The sequence below is a fragment of the Pithys albifrons genome, chromosome 27, assembly GCF_047495875.1.
Source record: "Pithys albifrons albifrons isolate INPA30051 chromosome 27, PitAlb_v1, whole genome shotgun sequence".
NCBI lineage: Eukaryota > Metazoa > Chordata > Aves > Passeriformes > Thamnophilidae > Pithys > Pithys albifrons.
In genome coordinates this window covers 2,343,657-2,361,174 of record NC_092484.1, presented here as the reverse complement: position 1 = coordinate 2,361,174, position 17,518 = coordinate 2,343,657, and the positions used below count along the sequence as shown (strand labels likewise).

Here is a 17,518-nt window from a genome sequence, read left to right as displayed (position 1 = left end):
CGCCGCTGCCGGCGGGACCGTGCGGGGCCGGTGGGTTCCCCCTACCGGGATCTGCCGTACCGGGATTCGCCATACCGGGATTTGCCGTACCGGGGGTTGCGTTGCCGGTGGGTTTGCGTGGCCGGTGGGTTTGCGGTGGCCGTGCTTGGCGGTGCCCGGGGCTTTGCGGTGCCGTCCCCGCTCCCCGGGGCTGTCCCCGCCCCGCCCGCCGCCCGGCCCGGCGCATGCTCGGCGAGTGACGCCGAGACTCCATGTGTGAGAGGCGCATTATTTGGCACCGGCGGAGCGGCGGCGGCGGCGGGCGGGATTAACCGGGGACATCCCCCTGCCCGGCGGCCCCGGGAGCGGCGGAGGGGCGCGGAACGGAGCGCCGGGCAGGGCTGCGGGCAGAGCACGGCGCGGGGCGCGCCCGCACCCCGAGGAGGTGCCCAAACCGGCGGAGTCCGCACGTGAAAAGTTCTCGGTGGGTTTTATTGTCTGCGGGAGGCGGAGGCGGCGGAGCGGGGGGTGGTGCGGGGCGGGGAGCGCCCGGGATGCGGGAGCGCTGCCGGGGAAGTTCCGGGAGAGCGCGGGGAGCGGGGGGAGAGAGAGCAAAGTCCCGCCGGCCGGGGCTGAGCCGGCACCGCCGGGCACCGGGGCCGCGCTCGGAGAGTGGGCACCGGGGCTCGGCCCCCCCACCCCGGCACGCCCGAACTTCGGTGCCCGCCCAGCGCCCCGGGTCGCCACCGGCTTTTGTTCGGCGCCTGCGAGGCGTTTGTTTCGGAAAGTTGTTACGGGCTTTCCGCCGTGCTGCTTCCTCTTCCTCCTCCTCCTCCTCCTCCTCCGTCGCCGCCCGGGCCGGCTCGGGGCGAAAGCGACGGGCAGGGATCCCCACCCCCCCCCCCCAAACCCCGCAGCCCCCTTGGCACGGCGGGCACGGGCAGGCGGGGCTGGGCCCGCTGCGGGGGCGGTGCGGGGGCAATGGGGGTCCTGGCCGTGCCCCCCGGGATTCCCACCCCCTCGGGGCACCCCCTGTGCATCCCCCCCCGGCGGGTGCGGGCAGTGCCCCCCCCGTGCCCCGCAACCCCCCGTGCCCCCCGCGCCCCCCGCTCGGGCAGCCCCGCCGTGGCCCCGGCCCTGGCCGGGCGGGCGGCCGAGCCTCGGCCCGTGTCACAATAAGAGTCCCCGCACGCCCTTCCTGCGGCTCAAGGTGCGCCAGGCTGAGCCCCCGCCCCGCTCCGGGGGCAGCGCGCCCACCTCGGGGTGCCCACCTGGGGGGTGCCCACCCGGGAGGCTGCGGGAGCTGGGCAATGCCCACCTGGGGGGGTGCCCACCCGGGGGGCTGCGGGAGCTGGGCAATGCCCACCCGGGGAGTGCCTGCCCTGGGGGTGCCTACCCGGGGGGCTGCGGGGTCGGGCAGTGCCCACCCGGGGGTACCCACCCGGCGGTGTTCACCCGGGGGGCTGCGGGAGCTGGGCAATGCCCACCCGGGGAGTGCCTGCCCTGGGGGTGCCCACCCGAGGGGCTGCGGGAGCTGGACAATGCCCACCCGGGGGTGCCCACCTCGGAGGTGCCCGCCCTGGGGGTGCCCACCCGGGGGGCTGGGCAATGCCCACCCTGGGGTGCCCACCTCGGAGGTGCCCGCCCTGGGGGTGCCCACCCTGGGGGCTGCGGGGGCTGGGCAATGCCCACCCGGGGGGTGCTCACCCGGGGATGTTCACCCGGGGGGCTGCGGGGGCTGGGCAATGCCTGCCCTGGAGTGCCCACCCCGGGGGGCTGCGGGGCCGGGCAGTGCCCACCCGGGGGGGTGCGTGGGCCGGGGGTACCTATCTAGGGGGTGCCCATCCGGGGGTGCCCACTCAGGGAGTTGCAGGACTGGCAGTGCCCACCCGGGGTTGCCCACCCGGGGATGTTCACCCGGGGAGCTGCGGGGCCGGGGGTGCCCACCCAGGAGGCTGCGGGGCTGGCAGTGCCCATCCGGGGGTGCCCACCCGGGGGGCTGCGGGGCCGGGGGTGCCCACCCAGGAGGCTGCGAGGCTGGCAGTGCCCACCCGGGGGTGCCCACCCAGGAGGCTGCGAGGCTGGCAGTGCCCACCCGGGGGTGCCCACCCAGGAGGCTGCGAGGCTGGCAGTGCCCACCCGGGGGGCTGCGAGGCTGGCAGTGCCCACCCGGTGGTGCCCACCCGGGGGGCTGCGGGGCTGGCAGTGCCCACCCGGGGGGCTGCGAGGCTGGCAGTGCCCACCCGGTGGTGCCCACCCGGGGGGCTGCGGGGCTGGCAGTGCCCACCCGGGGGTGCCCACCCGGGGGGCTGCGGGGCTGGCAATGCCCACCCGGGGGCTGCGAGGCTGGCAATGCCCACCCGGGGGTGCCCACCCGGGGGGCTGCGGGGCTGGCAGTGCCCACCCGGGGAGCTGCAGAGTGCGGGACAGCCCCTCACACGCACGCGGCGGGCACCGGGAATTTCGGGAATTGCAGGGAGCGAACCCCGTTTTGGGAAGCGCCCGCTCGGGCTGCTCATCCCTCCCTTCTCCCTCTTTTTCCCAGGATTATTTCCACACTATCTCGGGTTTACTTTCACTTATCTTTTTTTAATTTATTTTTTTCCTGGATTGCCCCACGCTCTCCCTGAGCATTCCCAGTCCCAATCCCTGAATTCCTGAATTGATGGATACGGTGCCGGCTCTCCCCAATCCCGGGAATGTCACTCGGCCCCTCTCGCACCTCCCTCTTCTCCAGGTGTTCCAGGAGGTCTCTCTTGTCTCCCAGAGCAGCTGGAAAAGGTGGTGGAGCTGCTGGTGGAGAGAGGGAGAGTCACACAGGAAGTGAAAGCAGAGGGGCCTTTGGGAATTGTGGCATTCCAGGAGGTTGGATCGGCCCTGGATTGGCCCTGAATCGGCCCTGGATTGGCCCTGGAGCAGGCGCTGATCCCTCCCAGCCAAACCATTGACCGGCTCTTCCCAGAGAGGGGAGGGAGGAGCAGGAGCTGCTGGGGGGGCACCGAGGGCAGGGATGGCACAGGGAAGGGAGGAATGAAGGGGCATGGAGGGAGTGGGCAAAGCTTTCCATGGCCTGGGTGGGGACAGTGCCAGCAGCTCTTTGGATGGGGCACACTGGGATGTTGGTGGTCCTGCGCTGGTGCCCACTGGGATGTAGGTGGTCCTGTGCTGGTGCCCGCTGTGCCCTGGTGCCCACTGGGATGTGAGTGATCCTGCCCTGGTGCCCGCTGTGCCCTCGTGCCCACTGGGATGTGGGTGATCCTGCTGTGGTGCCCACTGGGATGTGGGTAATCCTACCCCGGTGCCCACTGGATGTGGGTGATCTCACCCTGGTGCCCACTGGGATGTAGGTGGTCCTGTGCTGGTGCCTGCTGTGCCCTGGTGCCCACTGGGATGTGAGTGATCCTGCCCTGGTGCCCACTGGATGTGGGTGATCTCACCCTGGTGCCCACTGGGATGTAGGTGGTCCTGTCCTGGTGCCCACTGTGCCCTGGTGCCCACTGGGATGTGGGTGATCTCACCCTGGTGCCCACTGGGATGTGGGTAATCCTGCCCTGGTGCCCACTGGGATGTGGGTGATCTCACCCTGGTGCCCACTGGGATGTGGGTGATCCTGTGCTGGTGCCCACTGGGCTGTGGGTGATCTCACCCTGGTGCCCACTGAGATGAGTGATCCTGCCCTGGTACCCGCTGTGCCCTGGTGCCCACTGGGATGTTGGTGGTCCTGCCCTGGTGCCCACTGTGCCTTGGTGCCCACTGGGCTCTGGGTGATCTCACCCTGGTGCCCACTGGAATGTGGGTGGTCCTGCCTGGGTGCCTGCTGTGCCCTGGTGCCCACTGGGATGTGGGTGATCTCACCCTGGTGCCCACTGAGATGAGTGATCCTGCCCTGGTACCCGCTGTGCCCTGGTGCCCACTGGGCTGTGGGTGGTCCTGTCCTGGTGCCCACTGGGCTGTGGGTGATCCTTTGCTGGTGCCCACTGGGCTGTGGGTGATCCTGTGCTGGTGCCCACTGGGATGTGAGTGATCTCACCCTGGTGCCCACTGGGATGTGGGTGATCTCACCCTGGTGCCCACTGGAATGTGGGTGATCTCACCCTGGTGCCCACTGGAATGTGGGTGGTCCTGTGCTGGTGCCCACTGGGATGTGGGTGATCCTGTGCTGGTGCCCACTGGGATGTTGGTGGTCCTGTGCTGGTGCCCACTGGGATGTGGGTAGTCCTGCCCTGGTGCCCACTGGGATGTGGGTGATCTCACCCTGGTGCCCTCTGGGATGTGGGTGATCCTGCCCTGGTGCCCACTGGGATGTGGGTGGTCCTGTGCTGGTGCCCACTGGGATGTGGGTGATCTCACCCTGGTGCCCACTGGGATGTGGGTGATCCTGTGCTGGTGCCCACTGGGATGTGGGTGATCCTGCCCTGGTGCCCACTGGGATGTGGGTAGTCCTGCCCTGGTGCCCACTGGGATGTGGGTGATCTCACCCTGGTGCCCACTGGGATGTGGGTGATCCTGCCCTGGTGCCCACTGGGCTGTGGGTCTGGAGAGGCCAATAAGCCCCCCCAGGCCCACAGTGTGGGGGGCAGAGCTGGGTGCCACCCCCCAGTGCCACCCCACCTTCCCAACTCTCTCACTCCATGACTCCCTCTGGCATCGCCGTTGGCAGGGCAGGAATGCCAAGGTTGGGGGGAACATCCTGGGATTCTGTGGCTGGAATTTGGGTTGGGATCCCAAATCCTGCCCCTCTCAGGCTTGGGAACTGCTCTGATGGCTCTAAAATCTGCCCCCTGTGCAGGTGGGGCACCAACAGCTGGTGCCAGGGCAAAGGGGCATCCCCAGGGAGACTCCCTGGGTGGGCAAAGCACCAAGTTCTGGGTGGGCAAAGCACCAAGTTCTGTCCTTGAAGGCACAACCACCTTGCTGAGAGTGCTGGGAAGGGGCAGCTGCCCCTCTGTGGGCACTCAGTGCCCAGCAGGACTCGGGCAATTCCCTTTGCCCAGAGGAGCAGCTGATCCCACCCCTGGCAGGCACCCAGGAGGTGCCACCAGGGTGGGTGATGATGCAACAGAGCTGGGGTGTGAGGCAGTGCCAGTGTGGCACAACTGCCAGATGACTTTCTGCTGTAATTATACCCTTGCCAGACCTGTGGGGAGCAGCTCCCAACCATCCCTGGGGGGCACTGAGGGTGGCAGAGACCTCCAGGATCATCCACCCTGTGCCTGATGCCCACCTTGTCTCCAACCCAGAGCACCAAGTCCTTCCTTGGGCACCTCCAGGGGTGGGCACTTCAAACCTCCAATTCCTGACCACCCCTTTCCATGAGGAAATTCCTCCTCATGTCCAGCCTGACCCTCCCCTGGCACAGTTTAGAATCATGGAATGGATTGGGGTGGAAAAGCCCTCAGAGATCAGCAAGTCCAACCCTTGATCCAACCCCACTGGGATCACCAGCCCAGGGCACGGAGTGCCCTGGGCTGGTGATCCCAGTAGGGTTGGATCAAGAAGTGGTGGATTCTCCCTCAGTGCCACATCCATAGAAAGACAGAATCAGGTGGGTTGGAAAAGCCCTCTGAGATCATCAAGTCCAACCCTTGGTCCAACTCCAGTCCCTTTACCAGATCATGGCACTCAGTGCCACGGCCAAGCTCAGCTGAAAAACCTCCAGGGATGGGGAATCCACCCCCTCTCTGGGCAGCCCATTCCAATCCCTGAGCACTCTCTCTGTATGGAATTTCTTCCTGATCTCCAACCTAAACCTCCCCTGGCAGAGCTTGAGCCCCCCTTGTCCTATTGCTGAGTGCCTGGGAGAAGAGACCAACCCCCAGCTGGCCAGAACTTCCCTTCACTCAGGGGGTGGCCAAGCAAGGCCTGTCACAGGCAGAGTTCTGGAAACATCCACACCCAAATGTGCAACTCAGCACTGCAGAGGAGCCCCAGTCAGTGCCCTCTGAAGGTGCTTCAGTGGCTTGTGCATCCAACAGCCAGGGAAACCAGGACAGAAAAGTGTTCTGAAGGGATCAGAGAATCAGCTGGGTTGGAAGAGACCTCTGAGATCATCAAATAAAACCCTTGATCCAACCCCACTGGGATCACTCTGGCACTCCGTGCCCTGGGCTGGTGATCCCAGTGGGGTTGGATCAAGACGTGGTGGATTCTCACTCAGTGCCACATCCAGTCTCCTCTTAAACACCTCCAGGGACAGAGAATCCACCCATTCCAATCCCTGAGCACTCTCTCTGCAAAGAATTTCCTTCTGATCTCCAACTTCAATTTCCCCTGGCAGAGCTTGAGCCCCCCTTGTCCTATTGCTGAGTGCCTGGGAGAAGAGACCAACCCCCAGCTGGCCAGAACTTCCCTTCAGGCAGTTCCAGACAGTGCTGAGGTCACCTCTGAGCCTCCTCTTCTCCAGGCTCAACACCCCCAGCTCCCTCAGCCTCTCCCCACAGCACTTGTGCTCCAGTCCCTTCTCCAGCCTCGTTGCTCTTCTCTTCTCACTTGGCTTGGAAGAGACCTCTGAGCTCATCAAGTCCAACCCTTGATCCAACCCCACTGGGATCACTCTGGCACTCCGTGCCCTGGGCTGCTGATCCCAGTGGGGTTGGATCAAGACCTGGTGGATTCTCTGTCCCTGGAGGTGTTTCAGAGGACACTCAGTGCCACCTCCAGTCCCTTCTCCAGCCTCGTTGCTCTTCTCAGTTGGGTTGGAAAAGCCCTCTGAGATCATCAAGTCCAACCCTTGGTCCAACTCCAGTCCCTTTACCAGATCATGGCACTCAGTGCCACGGCCAAGCTCAGCTGAAAACCCTCCAGGGATGGGGAATCCTGACCCACTCCCAGGCCCCAGTTGCCCCCAGTTGCCTCCAGTTGGCCCCAGTTGCCTCCAGTTGGCCCCAGTTGCCTCCAGTTGGCCCCAGTTGCCTCCAGTTGGCCCCAGTTGCCTCCAGTTGCCTCCAGTTGCCTCCAGTTGCCTCCAGTTGCCTCCAGTTGGCCCCAGTTGCCTCCAGTTGCCTCCAGTTGGCCCCAGTTGCCTCCAGTTGGCCCCAGTTGCCTCCATTTGGCCCCAGTTGCCTCCAGTTGCCTCCAGTTGGCCCCAGTTGCCTCCAGTTGCCTCCCGTTGGCCCCAGTTGCCTCCCGTTGGCCCCAGTTGCCTCCCGTTGGCCCCAGTTGCCTCCCGTTGGCCCCAGTTGGCCCCAGTTGCCTCCAGTTGGCCCCAGTTGCCTCCAGTTGGCCCCAGTTCAGACAGTGCTGGTGTCATGTGGGATGTTGGGGAGGTTTGTGCCAGGCAGGGGAAGGGTTTGGATCCCTCTTCCCCACCTGTGTGTCCCTCCAGCCTTTGGGCTTCCCAGGGCTGAGCTGGAGTTTTTCCCTTCTGCTGGAATTGTGGCAGGAACTCCAAATTCTGTTTCCTCCTCAGCCCAGGTGGGGTCTGAGGATCCTCCTTCCTTCCTGGGTCACATCATTCCTTTGGGAATGATGGTTTGGGAGAGAGGGAATGATGGTTGGGAACAGAGGGAATGATGGTTTGGAGCAGAGGGAATGATGGTTTGGGAGAGAGGGAATGATGGTTTGGGAGAGAGGGAATGATGGTTTGGAACAGAGGGAATGATGGTTTGGGAGAGAGGGAATGATGGTTGGGAACAGAGGGAATGATGGTTTGGGAGAGAGGGAATGATGGTTTGGGAACAGAGGGAATGATGGTTTGGGAACAGAGGGAATGATGGTTTGGGAACAGAGGGAATGATGGTTTGGGAACAGAGGGAATGATGGTTTGGGAACAGAGGGAATGATGGTTTGGGAGAGAGGGAATGATGGTTTGGGAACAGAGGGAATGATGGTTTGGGAGAGAGGGAATGATGTTTGGAAGAGAGGGAATGATGGTTTGGAACAGAGGGAATGATGGTTGGGAACAGAGGGAATGATGGTTTGGAGCAGAGGGAATGATGGTTGGGAACAGAGGGAATGATGGTTGGGAACAGAGGGAATGATGGTTTGGAGCAGAGGGAATGATGGTTTGGGAACAGAGGGAATGATGGTTGGGAACAGAGGGAATGATGTTGGGGATGGAGGAAACCAAACTGTGACACTTTTGAGGTTTCAAACCCAACCCTGGAGCTCCCTGGGGTGTGTTGAGGCCACCCCTGAGTCACCTCCTCAGTTCAGGGACATTCTGGAAGTTCTGGAGATCCCTGGGCTGGCACCAACCAGCCAAAATTCCAAATATTTCCTGGAGTGCCTTTAGGTTGGTCCCATCTTGACCATCCTCTCACCACGTTCATGGAATCAGAGAATCCTGGAATGCAAACCTGGGTTAGTTAGTCCTGGGCAAACCTGGGTTAGTTAGTCCTGTACAAACCTGGGTTAGTTAGTCCTGTGCAAACCTGCCTGGGTTGGTTAGTCCTGTGCAAACCTGGGTTAGTTAGTCCTGTGCAAACCTGGGTTAGTTAGTCCTGTACAAACCTGGGTTAGTTAGTCCTGTGCAAACCTGGATTAGTTAGTCCTGTGCAAACCTCCTGGGTTAGTTAGTCCTGTGCTAACCTGGGTTAGTTAGTCCTGTGCAAACCTGGGTTAGTTAGTCCTGTGCAAACCTGGGTTAGTTAGTCCTGTGCAGACCTGGCTGGGTTAGTTAGTCCTGTACAAACCTGCCTGGGTTAGTTAGTCCTGTGCAAACCTGCCTGGGTTAGTTAGTCCTGTGCAAACCTGGATTAGTTAGTCCTGTGCAAACCTGCCTGGGTTAGTTAGTCCTGTGCTAACCTGGGTTAGTTAGTCCTGTGCTAACCTGGGTTAGTTAGTCCTGTGCAAACCTCATGGGTTAGTTAGTCCTGTGCAAACCTGCCTGGCTGGGTTAGTTAGTCCTGTGCAAACCTGGCTGGGTTAGTTAGTCCTGTGCAATCCTGGCTGGGTTAGTTAGTCCTGTGCAAACCTGGCTGGGTTAGTTAGTCCTGTGCTAACCTGGGTTAGTTAGTCCTGTGCAATCCTGGCTGGGTTAGTTAGTCCTGTGCAAACCTGGCTGGGTTAGTTAGTCCTGTGCTAACCTGGGTTAGTTAGTCCTGTGCAATCCTGGCTGGGTTAGTTAGTCCTGTGCAAACCTGGCTGGGTTAGTTAGTCCTGTGCTAACCTGGGTTAGTTAGTCCTGTGCAAACCTGGGTTAGTTAGTCCTGTGCTAACCTGGGTTAGTTAGTCCTGTGCTAACCTGGGTTAGTTAGTCCTGTGCAAACCTGTCTGGGTTAGTTAGTCCTGTACAAACCTGGGTTAGTTAGTCCTGTGCAGACCTGGCTGGGTTAGTTAGTCCTGTGCAAACCTGGGTTAGTTAGTCCTGTGCAGACCTGGCTGGGTTAGTTAGTCCTGTGCAAACCTGGCTGGGTTAGTTAGTCCTGTGCAAACCTGGGTTAGTTAGTCCTGTGCAAACCTGGGTTAGTTAGTCCTGTACAAACCTGGGTTAGTTAGTCCTGTGCAAACCTGGGTTAGTTAGTCCTGTACAAACCTGGGTTAGTTAGTCCTGTGCAAACCTGGGTTAGTTAGTCCTGTGCAAACCTGCCTGGGTTAGTTAGTCCTGTACAAACCTGGCTGGGTTAGTTAGTCCTGTGCAAACCTGGCTGGGTTAGTTAGTCCTGTGCAAACCTGGGTTAGTTAGTCCTGTGCAAACCTTCTGGGTTAGTTAGTCCTGTGCAAACCTGGCTGGGTTAGTTAGTCCTGTGCAAACCTGGGTTAGTTAGTCCTGTACAAACCTGGGTTAGTTAGTCCTGTGCAAACCTGGCTGGGTTAGTTAGTCCTGTGCAAAGCTGGCTGGGTTAGTTAGTCCTGTGCAAACCTGGCTGGGTTAGTTAGTCCTGTGCAAACCTCCTGGCTGGGTTAGTTAGTCCTGTGCAAACCTGGGTTAGTTAGTCCTGTGCAAACCTGGGTTAGTTAGTCCTGTGCAAAGCTGGCTGGGTTAGTTAGTCCTGTGCAAACCTGCCTGGGTTAGTTAGTCCTGTGCAAAGCTGGCTGGGTTAGTTAGTCCTGTGCTAACCTGGGTTAGTTAGTCCTGTGCAAAGCTGGCTGGGTTAGTTAGTCCTGTGCTAACCTGGGTTAGTTAGTCCTGTGCAAACCTGGCTGGGTTAGTTAGTCCTGTGCTAACCTGGGTTAGTTAGTCCTGTGCAAAGCTGGCTGGGTTAGTTAGTCCTGTGCAAACCTGGCTGGGTTAGTTAGTCCTGTGCTAACCTGGCTGGGTTAGTTAGTCCTGTACAAACCTCTGGACACAGAATAAAAACTTCCAAAGGTTTCCTGGTCCAGAAGGGGAATCCCAACTGTCCAACTGGGAGTTTTTAAGCTCCAAAAATCCCAAATCCTTCACAGAATTCCAGGAGCAGCTCCACCATCAAGCAATTCCCAGGGGATTGATGGATCCTGATCCTGATCCACCCCCTGGTGTTTCCCGGGATATCCCAAATTCCAGGTGGACTCTGCCCAACCTCCCCCAGCTGGAGCCTCTCCCAGAGCCCTCCTGGGGGGAGGGAAAAAGCTCCTTCCAGGAGCTCCTTAATCCCAGGATTCCCCCTGATCCCGGCAAATCCAACTGGTGGCAAATTAAGAGTCTCTCCCACTCCCTCCCGAATTCCTGTGCCAGGGAAAACACCCAGGGCAGGGCATGGACAGCCTTGGGATCAGTGGGAGCAGGGCTGGGATAACCCTGGAGGGATCCAGGGCTGGGAATGCAGGGCTGGGATAACCCTGGAATGATCCAGGGCTGGGATAACCCTGGAGAGATCCAGGGCTGGGATAACCATGGAATGATCCAGGGCTGGGAATGCAGGGCTGGAATAACCCTGGAATGATCCAGGGCTGGAATAACCCTGAAATTATCCAGGGTCTGGAATGCAGGGCTGGGATAACCCTGGAGGGATCCCGGGCTGGGAATAAAGGGCTGGGATAATCCTGGAATGATCCAGGGCAGGGAATGCAGGGCTGGGATAACCCTGGAATGATCCAGGACTGGGAATGCAGGGCTGGGATAACCCTGGAGAGATCCAAGGCTGGAATAACCCTGGAATGATCCAGGACAGGGAATGCAGGGCTGGGATAACCCTGGAATGATCCAGGACTGGGAATGCAGGGCTGGGATAACCCTGGAATGATCCAAGGCTGGAATAACCCTGGAATGATCCAAGGCTGGGATAACCCTGGTGAGATCCAGGACATGGAATGCAGAACTGGGAGGATAATGGGATGTTTTAACCTCCTGATTTTTGGGATAAATCTGTGCTGAGTTTCCCTGGATTATTATTATTTTTATGGGAGTCAGGAATGTTGGTGGTTCTGGAATTCTGATGGAGAAATTCCAGCATTATTTCAGGGGAAAAAAAAACTGGAAGAAAACTTGGAATGCCAAAGTAGGACCTGAACAAACAGACCCGGCTCTGATTAATGAGACCCACTCTGGAATGAAGGGCAGGGAGAGAATTCCCAGGATTTGGCTTTCCTGGAGCTGCAGGGAGGGGACAATTCCATGGATCCCGTTTTTCCCATGGAAAAGCCTCTGCTTTGCTTTCCAGGGATTAACTGTTGAACCTCCAGTTGCTTCCAAAGGGATCATTCCTGATCCTTCTCCTGCATCCTGAGCTGTTCCATCCAACATTCCCACCCTGGAGGAGCAGGAGGAGCCTCAGGAAGGGCTGGAATTGGACGTGGATCTGGGAGATCCATGTGGGAATTTCCCAGCCTGGAATGTGGCTCTGAAGGGCTTAAAAGTTCCTCAGGAATCCCTGAAGGAGGAAAATTATTTTAGAGCCGTGACAGGGACATTCCAGAGGGAATTTTGGACATGGAAAATGGTCTGGGAGGAGAAATCCCAATCCCTGGGAACCCCTGCCTGGCCCATCCCGGGAAAACTCCTCGGGAAGCTCCAGCTCCGGAGGGAAAATCCCACCTGGAGGATCCTCAAAGCAGCTTTGCCAGGCACAGGAATTCCCTTCTTGGAATTTTTAGTTGGAAAAGCCTTCAGATTTTTGAGGATGGAGCTCCAGGGAAATTCAGGACAAAGACCTGGGAGGTTTTGTCCTTCCCAAGGGAAGTTCAGGAATGGGAATGTTGATTCCAGGAGGAGTTTGGATCCTGCCAAAGGTGTGGGATGGTGGATTTTCTCCTGGCCTGGAAGCAAAGACTGAGGAAATCCGCGCTGAGAAACCCAAGCCTGACTTGCACTTCCTTCCCTGAAATCCTGGGATGAGGGTTTTTCCCTCTTTTCCCAAGATTTGGGATCAGGGAATGTGTTTTAGGGTCAATCCAGGTGTCCTGACCCTCCTCTGTGTCCCCTCAGGATCTCCAGGACGTGACTTTGCTGCCCCTCGGCCCCGCCAGGATCCCAGGGGGACCCCATGACCTTCCCTGAGAGGTGAGACTTGGGAATTCCGTGGGATGGGAGGCACAGGCTGGAATTCCAGGACTTGGGAATGGGGAATTGTGGCCTGAACCTTCAGCTCCCACCTCAGCCAGGCCAGGGGGGACCAAGAGAGGAGATCTGGGATTGAACATTCCCAGAAGTGCTCACCTGTCCCTGTAGGGGCTCACCTGTCCCTGTAGGGGCTCACCTGTCCCTGTCTGTGCTCACCTGTCCCTGTGTGTGCTCACCTGTCCCTGTGTGTGCTCACCTGTCCCTGTAAGACCTCACCTGTCCCTGTGTGTGCTCACCTGTCCCTGTCTGTGCTCACCTGTCCCTGTGTGTGCTCACCTGTCCCTGCGTGTGCTCACCTGTCCCTGCGTGTGCTCACCTGTCCCTGCGTGTGCTCACCTGTCCCTGTGTGTGCTCACCTGTCCCCGTCTGTGCTCACCTGTCCCCGGGTGTGCTCACCTGTCCCTGTGTGTGCTCACCTGTCCATGTAGGACCTCACCTGTCCCCGTCTGTGCTCACCTGTCCCTGTGTGTGCTCACCTGTCCCTGGGTGTGCTCACCTGTCCCCGGGTGTGCTCACCTGTCCCTGTCTGTGCTCACCTGTCCATGTAGGACCTCACCTGTCCCCGTCTGTGCTCACCTGTCCCTGTGTGTGCTCACCTGTCCCTGTGTGTGCTCACCTGTCCCTGTCTGTGCTCACCTGTCCCTGTCTGTGCTCACCAGTCCCTGTCTGTGCTCACCTGTCCCTGTGTGTGCTCACCTGTCCCTGTCTGTGCTCACCTGTCCTTGTATGTGCTCACCTGTCCCTGTGTGTGCTCTCCTGTCCCTGTCTGTGCTCACCTGTCCCCGTGTGTGCTCACCTGTCCTTGTATGTGCTCACCTGTCCCTGTCTGTGCTCTCCTGTCCCTGTCTGTGCTCACCTGTCCCAGGATGTTCTCACCTGTCCCTGTGTGTGCTCACCTGTCCCTGTGTGTGCTCACCTGTCCCTGTCCCTGTCTGTGCTCACCTGTCCCTGGATGTGCTCACCTGTCCCTGTCTGTGCTCACCTGTCCCTGTAAGACCTCACCTGTCCCTGTGTGTGCTCACCTGTCCCTGTGTGTGCTCACCTGTCCCTGTGTGTGCTCACCTGTCCATGTAGGGGCTCACCTGTCCCTGTAAGACCTCACCTGTCCCTGTCTGTGCTCACCTGTCCCTGTGTGTGCTCACCTGTCCCTGTGTGTGCTCACCTGTCCCTGTCTGTGCTCACCTGTCCCTGTAGGGGCTCACCTGTCCCTGTCTGTGCTCACCTGTCCCTGTCTGTGCTCACCTGTCCCTGTAAGACCTCACCTGTCCCTGTGTGTGCTCACCTGTCCCTGTCTGTGCTCACCTGTCCCTTTATGTGCTCACCTGTCCCTGTCTGTGCTCACCTGTCCCTGTGTGTGCTCACCTGTCCCTGGGTGTGCTCACCTGTCCCTGTCTGTGCTCACCTGTCCCTGTGTGTGCTCACCTGTCCCTGTGTGTGCTCACCTGTCCCCGTCTGTGCTCACCTGTCCCCGTCTGTGCTCACCTGTCCCTGTCTGTGCTCACCTGTCCCTTTATGTGCTCACCTGTCCCTGCGTGTGCTCACCTGTCCCTGCGTGTGCTCACCTGTCCCTGTCTGTGCTCACCTGTCCCAGGATGTGCTCACCTGTCCCAGGATGTTCTCACCTGTCCCTGTCTGTGCTCACCTGTCCCTGCGTGTGCTCACCTGTCCCTGTGTGTGCTCACCTGTCCCTGTCTGTGCTCACCTGTCCCTGTCTGTGCTCACCTGTCCCTCTTTGTTCCCACCTGTCCCTTCAGGATCTCCCTTTTTTTCCCGGATATCCCAAACCCATTTCCAGAATTCCCGCCTGGAATTTCCGTCCCAACCCCGAGGGAGGTTCAGGTGAAATCAAATCCCTCCCAAACATCCCCAAACTCGTCTCATTTTCCAGCTCTCCTTGGAAAAAAATCGGGATATTGGGTGGAAAAATTTGGGAATTCCGTGGGAATTGGGATTTCCCTTTTGGTGCCTTTGTGTCCATTCCCGGGGGCTGGGGCCGGGTGGGAATGACCCAATTCCTGTTGGGAATGACACAGTTCCCCTTGGGAATGACCCAATTCCTGTTGGGAATGACCCAATTCCTGTTGGGAATGACCCAATTCCTGTTGGGAATGACCCAATTCCTGTTGGGAATGACACAATTCCCATTGGGAATGACCCAGTTCCTGTTGGGAATGACCCGATTTCTGTTGGGAATGACCCAATTAAATTTACTAATTAATATTTGACATTTGCTAATTAATATTTTCAATTTGCCATTTAATGTTTGAAATCATTAATATTTTAAAATCACTAATTAACATTTGAATTTGCTAATTAACATTTAAATGTACTAATTAATATTTTAAATTTACTAATTAATATTTTAAATTGACTAATTAATATTTTTGATTGACTAATTAAAATTTTAATTGACTGATTAATAGTTAAATTTACTAATTAATATTTTAATTGACTAATTAATATTTTAATTAACTAATTAATTTACTAATTAATATTTGAAATTTACTGTTTAATATTTTTTTAAATTACTATTTAATATTTGACATTTACAACTTAATAACTTCAATGTACTAATTAATATTTGAACTTGCTAATTAATATTTGAAATTTACTCCTTAATGTTTTCAAATTACTCTTTAATGTTTTAAATTTACTAATTAATATTTTAAAAATTACTGTTTAATAGTCTAAATTTTCTACTTAATATTTAAACTTGTTAATTGGTATTTCAAGTTGCTAATTAATATTTAAATCTCCTGATTAATATTCAAATTTACTGATTAATATTTTAGAGTTACTGTTTAATATTTGAAATTCTCTAATTGGTATTTTTAATTTATTATTTGCTATTTCAAATTTATTTATTATTTCAATTTTCTTATTTAAGATTTCAAATTTATTAATTAGTATCTTTAATTAATTATTTAATATTTTAGATTTATTATTTCAATTTTATTAATATTTTACATTTATGAATATTTTTAGTTAATTAATTAATTTTTAATTTATTAATTAATATTTAAAATTTAATATTTGACATTTACTATTTAATATTTTTAATTACTATTCAATATATTAAATTCACCAATTAATATTTTAAATTCGCTAATTAATATTTAAATTTGTTAATTACCATTTAAATTCGTTAATTAATATTTAATTTTACTAATTAACATTTAAATTTTTAATTACTATTTAAGTTTGCTCATTAGCATTTGTTAAGACTATTTAATTTCATTAATTACCATTTAAATTTGTTTAATTATATTTAAATTCCCTAATTAGCATTTAAATTCCTTAATTAATATTTAATTTCCTAATGAGCATTTAATTTTTATTACTATTTAAACTTGCTAATTAGCATTAAAACTAATTAATTGCCATTTAATTTTACCAATTAACACTTAAATTTCATAATTAATATTCAAATTTGCTAATTAACATTTAAATTCGTTAATACTGTTTAATTTTATTAATTAACATTTAAATTTGTTAATTAATAGTTAACTTTGCTAATTAGCCTTAAATTTGTTAATTAATATTTAACTTTGCTAATTAATATTTAAATTCGTTAATTAATATTCAAATTTGCTAATTAGCATTAGAATTTGTTAATTGCTGTTTAATTTTACTAATTAACACTTAAAATTGTTAATTAATATTTAAATTTGCTAATTAACATTTGAATTAATTAATAATTACCTTTGCTAATTAACCCCCCCCCCCCCCGGCCAATCAAACCCTCCCTCAATTTTGGGCCCCAATTAAGGGACAAATCCCATTAATTACCAATTAACAGCCACATTCCCGGACATTCCAAACCCGGGAGGAAATTGTGGGAATTCCCTTTGGAATTTTTTCCCCCCTTTTCCTTCCCCAAATTCCCCAATCCCTGAATTGGGAGCCCCCGGAATTGTGTCCCAGGGTCGGATATTCCCAAATTCGGGAATAACAAACAGCGGGAAAAACATTCCGGAGGGAAAACCCTTCCTGGTTTGGTTCCTTTCTTAAGATTCCCCTCCCAAAACTCCTCGGAATTCCCAAAAATTCATGGAATTCCATCCCTAATTCCTCCTCCAGAGGGTGGTTTTCCCAGGGAGGAGCTTTTCCCGCTTTTCCAGCTCCGGCTTTTTTTTTCTGGGATGCTCCTCCTTTTCCAGAGCTCCCAACTGAGTCTCTTCCATCCCCTGGGAATCTGGGAATTCCAAGGTTTTCCCAACCCTCAGCCTGGAGAGGATCCCAGTGGGAGTTGGGAAAGTTGGGAAGCAGAGGGAATTTTTGGGAATGTCTCATTTCCTGGAGGGGAATTTTTGGGAATGTCTCATTTCCTGGAGGGGAATTTTTGGGAATGTCCATTCCCTGGAGGGGAATTTTTGGGAATGTCCCTTTTCCTGGAGGGGAATTTTTGGGAATGTCCCTTTCCTGGAGGGGAATTTTTGGGAATGTCCCCCCCCCAAAGCTCCGGAATTCCCAAGGCTGGAAGTTCCTCCTTCCTTATCCAGCACCACGTGGGTTGTTGCATCCCACATTTTTCCATTCCCTCTTCCCAGCTTTTCCATCACTCTGGAAAACATTCCCAAATTCCAGAAACTTCCCAGATATTCCAGCCCTTCCTGGCATAGGAAAGGGGGGATAAGGAGGGGAGGGGGGGCTCTGAATCCTGGGAATTCCAAGGTTTTCCCAACCCTCAGCCTGGAGAGGATCCCAGTGGGAGTCGGGAAGGTTGGGAAGCAGAAGGAATTTTTGGGAATGTCCCTTTTCCTGGAGGGGAATTTTTGGGAATGTTCCTTTTCCTGGAGAGGAATTTTTGGGAATATCCTCCCCAGTTTTCCAGAATTCCCAAGGCTGGAAGTTCCTCCTTCCTTATCCATCACCACGTGGGTGTTGCATCCCACATTTTTCCCTTCCCTCCCTTTTTTCCCAGCTTTTCCATCACTCTGGAAAACATTCCCAAATTCCAGGCAACTTCCCAGATATTCCAACCCCTCCTGGAGAGGGAACTTCTGGGGAGGGGGGAATAGGGACAGGGATTCAGTCTGAATCCTGGGAATTCCGAGGTTTTCCCAGCCCTCAGCCTGGAGAGGATCCCAGTGGGAGTCGGGAAGGTTGGGAAGCAGA

At 54.9% G+C, this 17,518-nt stretch overlaps 1 protein-coding gene across 1 annotated transcript in view; it reads left to right on the top strand.

Annotated features, from left to right (window-relative positions):
• Positions 1-247: 247 nt before the first annotated feature.
• The window catches only part of GATAD2A (GATA zinc finger domain containing 2A), a 44,707-nt gene continuing 27,436 nt past the window's right edge, over positions 248-17,518 (top strand). Inside the window, exons 1-2 of the mRNA XM_071577952.1 lie at positions 248-463; positions 12,266-12,340. The gene's annotated coding sequence lies outside the window, so the exon portion shown is untranslated. The remainder of the gene's footprint in view (positions 464-12,265; positions 12,341-17,518) is intronic.